At 39.4% G+C, this 13926-nt stretch overlaps 1 pseudogene; it reads right to left on the bottom strand.

The window, feature by feature from the left end:
* Positions 1-538: 538 nt before the first annotated feature.
* Positions 539-2240, bottom strand: LOC143886081 (receptor kinase-like protein Xa21 pseudogene; annotated as a pseudogene).
* Positions 2241-13926: the final 11686 nt, after the last annotated feature.

The following is a 13926-nucleotide window of genomic DNA, read 5'->3' as shown; positions in this document are numbered from 1 at the left end:
TTCCAATAAATGAATCCCATAACTATACAAGTCCCCTGATGTGGACACATGGCCACCTGTCCCATATTCTGCAATTTCACACATCTCATATACTTTTGTTAGGAGAAAGGAAGCTATAAACTATTTAGAAACTGAAAGAAACAAAAAAGCAAAATTATTTAGGAGGTTTGGTTTTGAGAAACAAAAAAGCGAAATTTTCCCCTTACAGTCATTGAAAGTGTTTTGAGTATTGAGAAAAAAATAATGCATTTTTTTAATTGGTAAAAAGCAAATAATGCATAAGCATGCATAAACTATGGACTGAAGAGGATTGATTTGGCTTGTTGAAATGAATGATTGTCGGTCCTTATTTCCGATCAATGAGTAGACATTGAAATAAATTTTACTAAAATTGGAAAAAAAATGACAAAAACATTTTAGGCGTAGTATTTTCAAAGAAATTTATGATTGTCCTCATTTTGTTAAACTCATCAAAAAATTAGAGGGTTCAAGATACCAAGTAAATTGTTACCTGGAGCAATGTACCCAACGGTTCCCTTTAAGCCAATTGTGCTGCTTGTTCTTCAGAGGAGTTGTGAATGATTCTTGAATGGAACCTGGCTAACCCAAAGTCATCCACATGGCCATTCATGTCTTCATCAAGAAGAATGTTGCTTGGTTTCAGATCACAATGAGTGATTGGCATATGGCAATGATGGTGAAGATAGTCCAATGCAGAAGCCACATCAATTGCTATGTTTAATCTCTCCTTGAAGTTCAAAATCCTCAATTGTTGTTGCTCATCTACTTTTAGATGCAACCACTTCTCTAGACTCCCATTTGGCATGCACTCAAAGACAAGAGCTTTGAAATCATCGCCTCCAAAATCCATACTTGAGCAAGAAGTTATGATCCTGACAAGATTTCGATGATGAATATTTCTTAGTGCTTTGCACTCGGCCATAAAACTCTTTGAGGCTCCACGTAATTGAAGGTTGAGAACCTTGATGGCAACAACATTTTCTTCGCGCCCAAGAATTCTCTTGTACACTTTTCCGTAACTTCCCACACCTATCAAATTGGCCGAACTGAACCCATTTGTTGCTTTAAAGAGTTCCACGTAGGAAACCTTTAAATGCTGACCCTCTATAAAAGTTGTGGAAGATGGTCTCTTCCTTGACTTTCTTAAACGATAAAGTGCCACACTTGCTACTGGGATGATCACTTTAGAAACAAGTGATTTTCTTTTCTTCTTGTTATCTAGGATGGGGCATGGATCCAACTTTAATTTTGGGATACCTCCACAAAGATTGTCATTACCAATGACTGAGATAGCACTTATATTTTTTAAAACCCCTCGTTTTGGTACTTCACCCTCTAAATTATTGAATGAAAAGTTTAGATACGTCAAAAGCTGTAATTCCTCTAGATATTTTGGAATCCTCCCGGAGAAATTATTGTATGAAAGACCAAGGGATTGAATTGCTTTTAAACCACTCAAAGAAGAAGGAATGGTCCCTTGAAAGGAGTTGTTGTCCATAAAAAGTTCTATTAAGCTCTCACACTTACCAAGACTATTTGGAATTTCACCAGACAATTTGTTACTAGAAACATTCAATGTCTCAAGATGTATCAAGTTGCCAACATCTAGTGCCAGGGAGCCTGTCAATGAATTGTGAGACAAGTCAAGAAATATTGATAGGGAAGAAAGACCGATGACCTGCCTTGAAATGGCACCACCAAGGTTATTTTTAGAAATTAAGATCCAATGTGTCCAGATTCTTACAGTTTCTTAGGGCTGAAGGTATGCTTCCTGTCAAATTGTTTTCATATAAATCAAGCAGGTTTAATTGGGTAAGATTACCAATGGAAGATGGGATTTGTCCTGACAGCATATTTTCAAACATGAACATTTTTCGCAAGTTTCGCAACTTCCCAATTGTGGTGGGAATAGTACCTGCTATGAAGGTTTTGTATATACCCAAATACTGTAAGTTAACGAGATTCCCAATGTGACTAGGGATGCTTCCAATAATTTGGTTATCTCCTAATTGTAGCCAACTAAGTTGAGTCGAGAGATTGGCTATTGAGCTGGGCAATATGCCTCCAAAACGATTTTTGTTTAGATCAATGATATTTAGATCAGTACAATTAGTCAAAGAAGTGATAAAACTCAAGTCATCGGCTTTTCCAGTTCCAAACTGATTACCCCATAAAGAGATCTCGGTCAGATGTTGTAGGCTTCCAAGATCTTCAGGCATCGACCCGCTAAAGTGGTTTTCTGCTAAATCAAGCCATTGAAGCTGAGAAGCATTGCATAATGAGATTGGAAAGCGTCCTGTAAATAGGTTTGCTCCTAAAAGCAGAACTTGAAGTTTAGGGAGAGAGATTCCTATGTGGGATGGCTCCCGTATAGTTGGTTTTCAGTCACGGAAATTTCTTCTATAGACGAGATATTACAGAGAGAGGAAGGAATGGTAGTGGATAGTTCATTTGCAGAAAGAACAATGAATACCAAGCTCTGAATTCGGGTGAGTTTATCTGGGATACTACCCTCCAGATGGTTGGACCATAGAAGAAGATGAGTGAGACATGAAAGGTTACCTAGTGAAGTTGGAATGCCTCCTATGAGAAAATTATTATCTAGTCGCAATACCTTAAGATCCTTGAGTGTGGTCAGCTGGATAGGAATTTTTCCTCTCAGAATGTTGTGTCCTAAATCGATAACTCGGAGGTCCAAACAGCGGGTGAGATTGGCAGGAATTTATTTTCCTTGCGGCTCATATTAAGAAAACGCAATCTGAATAAATGGCCAATTTCTTGGGTTATTTGGCCACTGAAGGTGCTTTCTTGGAGAGAGATTTTCCTAAGGTGTGTTTTGACACGTGGCATGAGTGGGGAGAGTTTTGGGTGCTTTTTTAATGGGGATCTAGTGCTTATGGTGGGACCTATGGTGGGACCCACCCTAAAATGTCTTTTGTCGTCCAATGCAAAAGGTTTCTAAAGACGCACATTCACACCTCGTGTCCACTCCTAATAAGCGGGTCTCCCGCGTGCCACGTCATCAATGCATACATACCATAAAAGGTGAAATTAAAATTTAAGAGTGGCAATACCATTTTCCAATTAATAAAGGGAAATGTTATCGGCACTGCTGCATTTTGATGAGGGCACTCCTCACTTTATTAAAAATACGGTATGGTCCGCGCCATAAGATGATCCAAACCGTCCATTAGATGGGCCACAGCCTAAATAATTTGTACCCCAAAAATTATTTCCATAGGTTGATCCTAACTCTCCGATCTGAAATTTAGAGGGTTGATCCTAATCCTCTATTGATCGAAAGGTTAAGATCAACCTATGTAAATGATTTTTGGGCCACAACCTATTTAGGCTGTGGCCCATCTAATGGACGGTTTGGATCATCCTACCGTACTTTTAATAAAATGAGGAGTGCCCTCATCAAAATACAGTAGTGCTGATAACATTTCCCTTAATAAATCATTGTTAATGTTAATGACATTAAAAGTGGACTGATATACTCACTACCAAGTTTGGCACTACTTAATTTACTCTATGTTTTAATAAGCGCAGTGATAAATCTACCCCATGCCTCTATCTCTCCTCTCTCTCTCTGCATCTCTCTCTACGCACTACCCTATATGGGGTCGATTTATCACTGCCCTCTAATAATTGCACAAAGTCAGCTTGTTTTTTCTTTCTTGATTAGCCTGTGCTAGCTTTTTTGGAACTCTAACAACCTTTGAAAAAAGGGGCGGCCCAGTGCATAAGGCTCTCTCGCCATTGCGGGGTCTGGGAAGGGCTAGATGTAAGAAGCCTTACCCCTGCTTTGAAGAGAGGCTATAACAACATTAATTTGATTGTTGTTTAAATAAAAAAGGACAAGATGAGTAAGTGCAATTATCAAAACATATCAGTGCCGACATCAATAACTTTTTATTATGCGATGTTGATAGCATCTTGAGTATTGTAACAGCCGTGAAAAGCCAATTTAAAAACTAAAAAACATAAAGTGAGTAGCGCCATTATCTAAATATGGTAGTGTGGACATCGGTCCCTGTAAAAAAAACATTGAATCACTACGCTCTGATTCGTTCAAAGTAAAATGGACATAAAACAAATTAAACAAATTTTATGTCCATTTTTACGTCGAAAGAAATGGAGAACGAATATACAAAATTTATGGAAGCTTCACTATTATTCCCTCCTTTAGGAAAGAATATACGAATATCTGAGGTTCAATTTTGGGAGAAATTTTACGACCATTTTTACATCGAAAGAAAGGTATTCTGTTTCCAAGAACCCTCAATTTTTGCTCACCAAGGTCTAACACCGTGAACCTTTGATGCCGCCTACAACAAGTCACCCATGAGCTCAAGGCTCCAAGAGGATCACTGCTTATGCCATGCGTGAAGGCAAGCAAAGCCATTCGATCAGTTTCATTTCCTAATAAGGGGGTGGCAGGGCAAAAGAGGAGATTTACAAAGAGGATAAAGACCAAAAGACACGGAGGGTCATACCTGGTAGCTCCATTTGGGCTAGAGTTCTTCTAGTGCAACCAAGCAAATACATGATTCCTTTCTCCCAATTTTATTTCATATACAGAGAAAAATGTGGATGGGCCACTAAGTCCTAGCTTCCATGACTTGAGTCGCCCCGTGGGCCATGGCCCATGGCAGGGGGTGTTGTCTTAGCCTTGTTACTGTCAGAAAGACAATGAAAGCTGGCCCTAAAATGACAATTATCAGTTTATCACTTATTGCAAAGGACAACTTGAGAGAAGACCCATAGCTATCCGAAAACATAAAGTAAAAACCTACCGTAATTAATAAACAATTTCAACTTGGGCAGTGATATCCCCCTCCCCCTCCATAGATTGGAGGGTTGCGATCATCCTATATAAATGATTTTTTAGGGAGCAGCCTATTGTCATTGTGGCCCATCAAATGGACGGTTTGGATCATCCTATGGTGTGGGTTGTAAGGTAACATTAAGGCCCAATTGTAGGCCTCGCCTATATCTTTCAAAATGAAGTGTATCGTCCACACCAGTACACACCATGGGATGATCCAAGCCGTCCATTTGATGGGCGACAACGTCAATCGGTTGTGCCCCCAAAACCATTTACATAGGATGATCGCAAGGCTTACAATTGGGCCTTAATGTTATTGTACGACCCACACCATAGGATGATCCAAACCGTCCACTTGATGGGCCACAATGTCAATAGGTTGCGCCCTAAAAATCATGTCAATAGGATGATCGCAACCCTCCAATCAATAGAGGTTTCCATAATATGCAGTTTCTATTTAGATCAGAGGGTTAGGATGAGCCTATGGAAATGATATTTTGGGCCACAACCTATTTACATTGTGGCCCATCAAATGGACGGTTTGGATCATCCTATGGTATGTGCCGCACAGTTCATTTTGAGAATATGGGTGGGGCCCACCTTGTTCAAAGATTTCAACAAATTCGGCACCAACGGTTCATGTCGAGCCGGGTGGGTTGTGGAGGCACAGAGACCGGTTTGGACTAGTTGTACCGGTTGTAGACTGAGAGGGGGTGTGTGGATAGCAAACCTAGGCCATGCGTCAGAATCTATGGCATGGGAAGTGATACCCACGGCCGCTAGTATATTTATGACTCCTCTTTTATCGTAGAGGTTGTCCCAAGTAAAAAACATGGGGTGACTTTATCATTTCCCAATTGCTAACAACAAGCTTTCATAAAAAAAGGGGCAGATAATAACCAAGGACTTGCCTGGTAATTTGGTGAGGTACTTAACAAGATTAAATTATAGAAATGGTAAATTTAACCAAATCCTAGTTCATCTTTTGGTGTCTTTTTCGTCTCTTTCTTGCTTGGTGACGTACTTTTCAAAACTATTGTTATTGAATTCTCTCTTCCTGTTCCCCTTCCAGGCAAGATTTAGCTGATTTACTTGCAGAGCGGATACATGGCTGCTCTCTGTCATAGTCATGTTTGGCTTACAATTCAACCAGATAGCACGAAATGTGTGTGTGTGTGAGAGAGAGACAGAGACAGAGACCTTGAAGCTGATAGAACATTGTTCTATAGAAGCAGAAATAGATAAGAAGATGATGGAAAAGAGGAAAATGTGGAGCTAATTCGAAAATTTAGTCCTCCAATGAGCTAATTTGAGGAAACTCAACCTCCAATGTGTTAACTGTACTAAATGAGAGCTAATTTGAGGAAACTCAACCTCCAATGTGTTAACTGTACTAAATGAGATTATTCATTTCTGAATAGCCATACGACTTCTGCATTATATAGAAATCGGGGAATGTAAAATAGGAAACATAAATCAGCAAAATAGGAAAAGGAAACTAATTAAGGAAAGCTACTAGAATACGGAAATATCATAAATAAGGAAAAACATACTAAATAAGGAAAACTGGTTCTAAAATTCTCTTGCCCTTAATTTCAACCTTGTCCTCAAGGTTGATTAGTATTAAACTCTGAAAATTTCTGCTGCACTGGGAAGACATCATGCTTCTTCGGTACTAGCTTTTTGATATGATAATTGTTGATCGTAGTCACACTTCTTCCACCCTTATCTTCATCAAAGTTGTCAGGATCACTCGTTGGCTCGATCATCAACAATCGTTTTTGTCCGCAACAACGTCCCTTATGCCATTTTTATCACAATGCCGACATAGCCTCTTCATCGTTCGGTCCTTGAGTTCCTCTTCCGCCATTCGCTTCACATGCATGTTATGACCCATAAATTCGATGAGACCTTCTCGAAGCAAGATTTGATCAAGCTCTTCAATGGATACATATTTTGTTTCCAGACATTTGACAGCTTGGGAACGATGTTGGTGAGGTTTCCTTTTCAAAACATGAGGCACATTTTTTAGCTTTTTTGAAAGGGCACTGCTAGGAAAACAGGGATCCGTTATGGGAAAAAAAAACGGGCATCATTCACTGGGTCCACGTCCACTAAAAGACAAAGAAAGGGAGCTCAAATCCCAATAAAATCAATAAATCCATTTTGAAAAGGTCAAATCAACGATCACATCCATCCCATTTTTATTTCCATATGGAATCCCGTTTTCAAAGTGTTTTCCTTTTTGAAAATTCAAATACAAATCAGGGCTCTTCCCCCCTTCCTTGTCTCTTACAGTACTAGTACAAATTGTTTGTTTAACCATCAAAACTTTACCCTCAAGGAAGTTTAGAAGATGAACCGGATTTTCCTTCTTTATCTGTAATAAAAATCAAGCGAAAAATAGAGACATGCCCAATGACATTTTTTCAGGATTGTTGACGTTGGGAGTTCAACTCACGACGTCGCGGTTCCTAAGCCACTTCCGCTCTCTTCTTATTAGGGGTGTCAATGTACCTAGACAGATCGATGGATTAAAATGGTTTGAAGTTAATTGGACAGGACTTGGGCACATCGACTGGATTCGTTGGATACAATTCGGATCCATATATTAAGGTCTGAAATTGTGTCCAATGTACCCAAACATAGCTACAGAATCTGTAGGAGTGCCTAAGATCCGATCCAAGCTTGCTAACATACGTTGACGGAAGCGTGCGGGAAAGGCGAAGAACACTGTCTTCAACCGGCAAAGCAGAGCACCGTCTTCTTTTATAAAAATAATCATTGAATCCACAGAGAAGAAGATAAAAGTGGTAAACTAGAATTTGCATTCAAAATGTAATCTCCTTTACATAAAACCATTCGTTCCCTATTTATAGAAATCCTATTTCTAAACTCTTTCACTAGCTAGGATAAACATTATCTTTAACTAACAATCAAGATAAACATTAGCTCTAACATCCTACCTAATGCTAACCAACCAAAAAGATTAAAAATAATAGAATCATCCTATATCAGATCTCCCCTACTTAAAGAAACTCGTCCTCAAGTTTAGATAAAAATGAGAAGAACAGACTTAAACTTAGGCTCGTTGCGAAATAGATCTCTGATGATGAGTAGCTTGCTTCAACTTCGAATTGCATTCATTTCCATTTGATCAAGTATTTCCATCGGCCTAGTAATTTGACATGTGTGGGCTGGCGGTAACACTTTATTCAATGAGACATCAAGCCCTTGATAAAATCTTCAATCTAAGGTACTTGAGGCAGAAAGTATCCTTCATTGCGCTCGGTATGAATGGCATTGTCATAGAAGTGGGGCCATTTTCTTGCTGCTATCTCCGGCTCGTGTGCTCCAACTGATAATTTTATCAAGTTTTTCTGTCGAGTGATTTGAGCACTCCAGACTTTCTGAATGACGTTGGCGGCATATTTTGTACACAAGTAATCAACTCGGTTTATCATTTGACGCCACCAACTTTGAATTTTGATTGCAGAACTAATGTACCTCTTATATTCACTTCTGGCTCGGTACATGCGCCAGGTCTTTTGGATTAGAAGACACACAACTTTTCTCCTTGCACGATCTCTAGCCTTTCAAGCTTTCTCTTTTATGAGTCTAGCTTGGATTCTTAAGCACTCTGGATAGGTAATTTGTGCAAATTCTTTGATAAAGAGATCATAAACTTCATACCAACAATTGAAGGGTGGTTGATGCAATATGTATCGCTCTTGCTCTATCTTTATTAAGAAGGATTTAGCATGAAGAGCTACGGTCGATTTGACAGCAAGTAATCGTCTCTTTGTCCCTCATGCCGTATTTCTCTCTACAGTCTTCAATTTGTCAATCCATTCTAAACATTCAGCTTCGCAATTGCCATATCCATAGAAAGGTGGGACGAATTGTAAATCCATGATATGTTAAGGAAAAGGAAGTAAAACTAAGAAAAAGAAAAAGGGATAATTACATTTACACCCCCTCTAGTTTCTGACACATCCACTTCCACCCCTATAGTTTAAAACGTGACAAATACACCCTTGTAGTTTCAATTTGTTTAAGGTTTGCCCCCTCAGCTGAAGGTTTGTCCATAGATTGAAGGGTTAGGATGATCCGATGGAGCTGATTTTTTGGGCACACCCTATCTATGTCGGGACCCATCAAATGAACGCTTTGGATCATCCAAATAATGTGGGCCCATACCCGAATCCAAATACTACCAAAAAATCATCCAAATAATGTGGGCCCACATTGTTTGGATGATCCAAAGCGTTCATTTGATGGGTCCTGACATAGATAGGGTGTGTCCAAAAAATCAGCTCCATCGGATCATCCTAATCCTTCAATTTATGGACGAACCTTCAGCTGAGGGGGCCTACCTTAAACAAATTGAAACTACAGGGGTGTATTTGTCACGTTTTAAACTGTAGGCGTGGAAGTGGATGTGTCAGAAACTAGAGGGGGTGTAAATGTAATTATCCCAAAGAAAAAAGGACATGGAAGACTTGAAAGTGTTAAAGGGTGAAAATAAAGGTTGAAAAATGACTAAAGTAATGAAATATTACTAGTAGGGAAGTGGGACCCAAAGTTCAGGAAAGGGAATTCAGTTGAAGTTTAGGGACTGGTTTGGGTTGTTACGTTCTTGCAGTGAAACCAATAGGGAAAATGGTGGCTGATTTTTTACTTCTTAATTAAGTGGGTTTTTTTTTTTGGGGGATAAGGAAAGATGAAACTAAGAGGTAGGATTCATACCTAAAGTCTAGGAAAAAACTGGAAAAGTTGTTATGTGGCTATCTAAAAAGGTTTGAATGGCTTTATTTAGGGGGATTTTCAGCCGCGAAAAGCCTTTTGCGATGGAGCTTAGCAAATCCCCCTAAATAGGGAGTTGTCTCCATTCTTGAGGTGGCTGGTCTGGAGTGAGACAGACCAGCCACGAAAAGCTTTTTGCGATGGAGCTTAGCAAATCCGGGTTTTGTTAGCGAATGATGTTTTGAGGGCATGAGAAGGTGGGCTGAGACAAGATGTTGCGGGATATATGATTGAAAGACTGAGAATAGTAAGGAGTCTTCAGGGGCGGAGGCACATATAGCATGAGGGGGGCCAAGCCCCTGGCGCTGCCCCCCCCCCCCCCCCCCCCCCAAAAAAAAATGACCTGAAAAATCTCTTTATACAGTACTGATTCCTTGGATAAAAAATTAGTGGCTTAGCTATTTTAGTGGTCATGGCCCCCCAATGACCAATAGGCAAGTGTATATTAGTCTGGCCCCCAGTGTAAATTCCTGGCTCCGCCCCTGGGAGTCTTGGCTTGACTTTTGCATAGGAGGGAACCAACAGGGAAGACTTTCCGTTAGCATAAAGGAAAGAGGGTGCTTGTGTAGTTGTGTGGTTTAGGAGAGGTGAAGGATGGGGCAAGGATGTGTTATGGCTTCCGGAAAAATAATTTGTAGGTGGGATGGCTTGGGGACGAAAGGTAGAGATTTTTTTTAAGGGGTTCGGGTAGAGTTTAGGGGCTGTTGTGAATATGGGCTGCTAAGGGAAGGGTTTTGGGTTGTTTGCAGATGAAGAAAACAAGGCTGTTATAGTAGGGTTGTGGTTGAATTAATGGGATATTGTATTGTGACAAAAGAGAGAGTTAAGAACTCAAAGATCTGGATCGATAGGTTTGGGGAAAAAAAGTGTTTACAAGGGGTTTGGATTTACTACTGAGATGGTTGAACAAGAGGCTATTACTAAGGGAAGGTGCTCGGCTGTTAAAAAAAAGCCCTGTTCAAAGTTAGGGGAATAGAGGCGGTGATGGGTGGCTTTAAAATATGTGGTGGAATTTATGAACCAAGAAGGGCTGATTTTTAGGGATGTTTATGGGTTATCCGGCTGAAGCAATAGGGAAAAGAGGGGCCTGCAAACCTAATAAAGTCTGGGTGTTGGTGCCACATGAACAGGCTAGGAAACAGGGTCTGTAAATTAATGGGTTCCTGGTAGTTTTGGATAGTTATTTGAAAAGATGCTTTGGGAAATCGGTTTCGGAAGAGGTAGGGATGAGAGTGCTGGTGGAAGAGGTTTGCACAAAGGTTTGTTTGTTTTTTTTAATGGGGATGGATATGTCGGCTAAAGAAAAACCAGGGAGAGTTGTTTTTTTTTTTTAACTAACCTGAAATGAAAGCTTGGATTGTTGTGCGGCAAATCCGCATCAGAAATCTGAGCCTGTTTGATGTTGATGGGACACAAGCGGGTTCAATCGGAGGAGAAACCTTGCTATGATACCAACTTACGTAAACGGAAGCGTGTTGGAAAAGCAAAGAACACCGGCTTCAACCGGCGAAGAAGAGCACCGTCTTCTTTGGTAAAAATAATCCTTCAATCCACAAGGAAGAAGATGAAACCAGTAAACTGGAATTTGCATTCAAAATGTAATCTCCTTAACATAAGACCAATCGTTCCCTACTTATAGAAATCGTGACTATTTTCTGCCTTGAGTCATTTTATTTTGTTGTTTATCTTTTAATGTAATCATTGAGAACCATCTCGGTTTCTCTTCCTTCAATATATAAATTACCATTCAAAAAAAAAAAAAAATCCTATTTCTAAACTCTATAACTAGCTGGGATAAACATTATCTTTAACTAGACCCGGCAAAATGGGGCCGTACCGGCGGGTACACCCGGCCCGCAGGGGTACGGGTACCAATTTCAATACCCGAGACCCGCGGGTGGGTCTGGGTCGGGCGTTGGTGCCCGCAGGTTACCCTCATTCGGTTTTCAACCTTTTATTCTTAAGGCCTAAACACTAAACACTAAAAAATAGACTATGTGGGTGGGGCAACAAACATTTGTTAAAGTAAATGAAAAATTGTATGATGGATCGGCGTATAAACATGTACTCATCATCCCATCCTTGATATTTGATCCAACAGCAGCTGACTTGTTAAGAAGCTGCTGTTGGATTAAATATCAAGCCTTGTACATCCATTGTACCACCTTTATATGTTCATACACCCATTTATCATATAATTTCTTTTTGTAAATATATATATAATTTCTTCTTTAAATTTGCCGGGTTACCCGCGGGTATACCCGTACCCGCCATACCCGCCCGGGTGGGTTCCGGGTTCATGAAAGGCTACCCGTACCCGTGCCGATATTTCTTACCCGTACCCGTCGGTTCCCGTACCTGCACAGGTTGTACCCGTACCCGCCCGGGTTACCCGTTTGCCAGGTCTATCTTTAACTAACAATCAAGATAATCATTAGCTCTAACATCCTATCTAATGCTAATTAACCAAAAAGATTAAAAACAATACAATCGTCCTACATCACTAACATACGAAAATACCCTTCATATTATAGTTGTAAGAGTATTTATGAAGGGTATTTTCAACACAACGAAGTCTTAAGTTAATCATCTCTCTAGCTTCTTGTTCTCCTCTCAGTTCTTTTTCTAATCTGAACTCCTTACCAATTAAGCATTAACCTTACCCAATAGGCTAGATGATTCTATGCAATTCATATTAATTTATTTGTTTATAAATATTATTTTATTTATTTAGAAGTTTAGATTAGTGGCATATGAGGGACTGATAGGATTGAATGAACCGTGAAGTTTTTGCCTTTTTTTTCTAAAAAAAAATCTTTGTACAATGTTGCTTGACCTAGGACACTCCAATAGACTGATAAGATTGAATAAGCTGTGGTTTTATCTTTTCTTCTTTTTTTTTCTAAAACAATTCTTTGTACAATGTTGGTAGGCCTAGGACACTTTGATGGATGGTCTGATTCAAAATAGATTATGATCCGGATGCTAGAAGTGGGACCCAAAACTACTCTGAAAAGGATCCGATCACAAGGGACCCAAAACCCATTTCAACCCCAGAACGTTTTTAGTACTAATTACAACAAATGTTATAGTACATCAAAGCACCTTTTTAAAGTAGAAGCTTCATTTTAATTATAAATCAATGCTTTAAGTGATTAGGAGGGATTTATTTCCATACAAAATGTTTTTTAAATGAGTAATTTTATGAAAGAGAAGAAAAGGGATAGCCGCACCACTAAGGTGGTTGTAATAACAAAAGAGCACATAAAAAGTAACACAAATTACAATAAACAAGAAAAATCAAGGGGAAGTGCATAAGAAATTTCCAATCTCTTCCTATCAATTCCTAATCGGGCAAGCCGATCCTCCTCGCCATTAGCCAATCTCCAAAATTAACTGTCATTTCTTCAATCAAGTTTGTGAACCTCTATGGGCGAGGGGTCCGCTTCCATTAATCCACCTAATGACATTGAGGAAATTAATCTCCCTTCACAATTAGCTGCCATGCAAGCGTACTTACTTGAAGGGATTTGCTAGGGACCATCTCAGAAGGTATTTTGTGGGCTGGCTGTTGCGTGGAGCAACCACATAGGTTCACTTTTCAACAAATTTTGTCTTATTCATGAGGTGGCTGCTCTCGTATGCAACACCCGTCCCTCGAAATGCCTTATGCTATGGTACTAGCAAATCCCTTAAATATTTGTACCATTTCTTTATTAAAACACCTATTTGATATTTTCATTCTTGTCATCGGCTAAGTATCTTGTAAATAAGGAAATAGAACATCTTCATTGGCATTTCTTGTCATCTTATTTTCCTAAATTGAGTGCAATATGGAGGTTTAATTTCCTTAAATATTTATACCATTTATGTTTTGAAACACCCATTTTCATATTTTTCCACCCATCAGCTAATTAGCTTGCTGAAAAGGAAAGACTATATCTTCATATATTAAAAATGGATTGCTTACTAAAAAGTAAAGGCAATATCTTCATATAAATGGATTTCTTTGTCACATTATATCCTCATAAATTTAGTGCAATAAGGAAGTTTCCTTAAAGAGAAATTATATGATGCCCGACCATCAAAATCACAAGCCACCTAGCCCTTGGATTTTGATATGGTCAAAACACCTTTTTTAGTGTATTGACCGTATCAAAATCCAAGGGGGAGGTGGTTTGCCACCTAGCCCTTCAGATTTTGACGGTCGGCCACCTTATAAAAACCCTTCCTTAAATATACCAAAGACAATATCTTCGTATAAGTGC

Source organism: Tasmannia lanceolata, unplaced genomic scaffold, assembly GCF_043159265.1.
Source record: "Tasmannia lanceolata isolate RefF3 unplaced genomic scaffold, GAP_Taslan_0.1 ptg000011l, whole genome shotgun sequence".
Taxonomy (NCBI): Eukaryota; Viridiplantae; Streptophyta; class Magnoliopsida; order Canellales; family Winteraceae; genus Tasmannia; species Tasmannia lanceolata.
The sequence above is the reverse complement of the archived record's forward strand: the minus strand, read 5'-3'. Positions and strand labels throughout refer to the sequence as shown.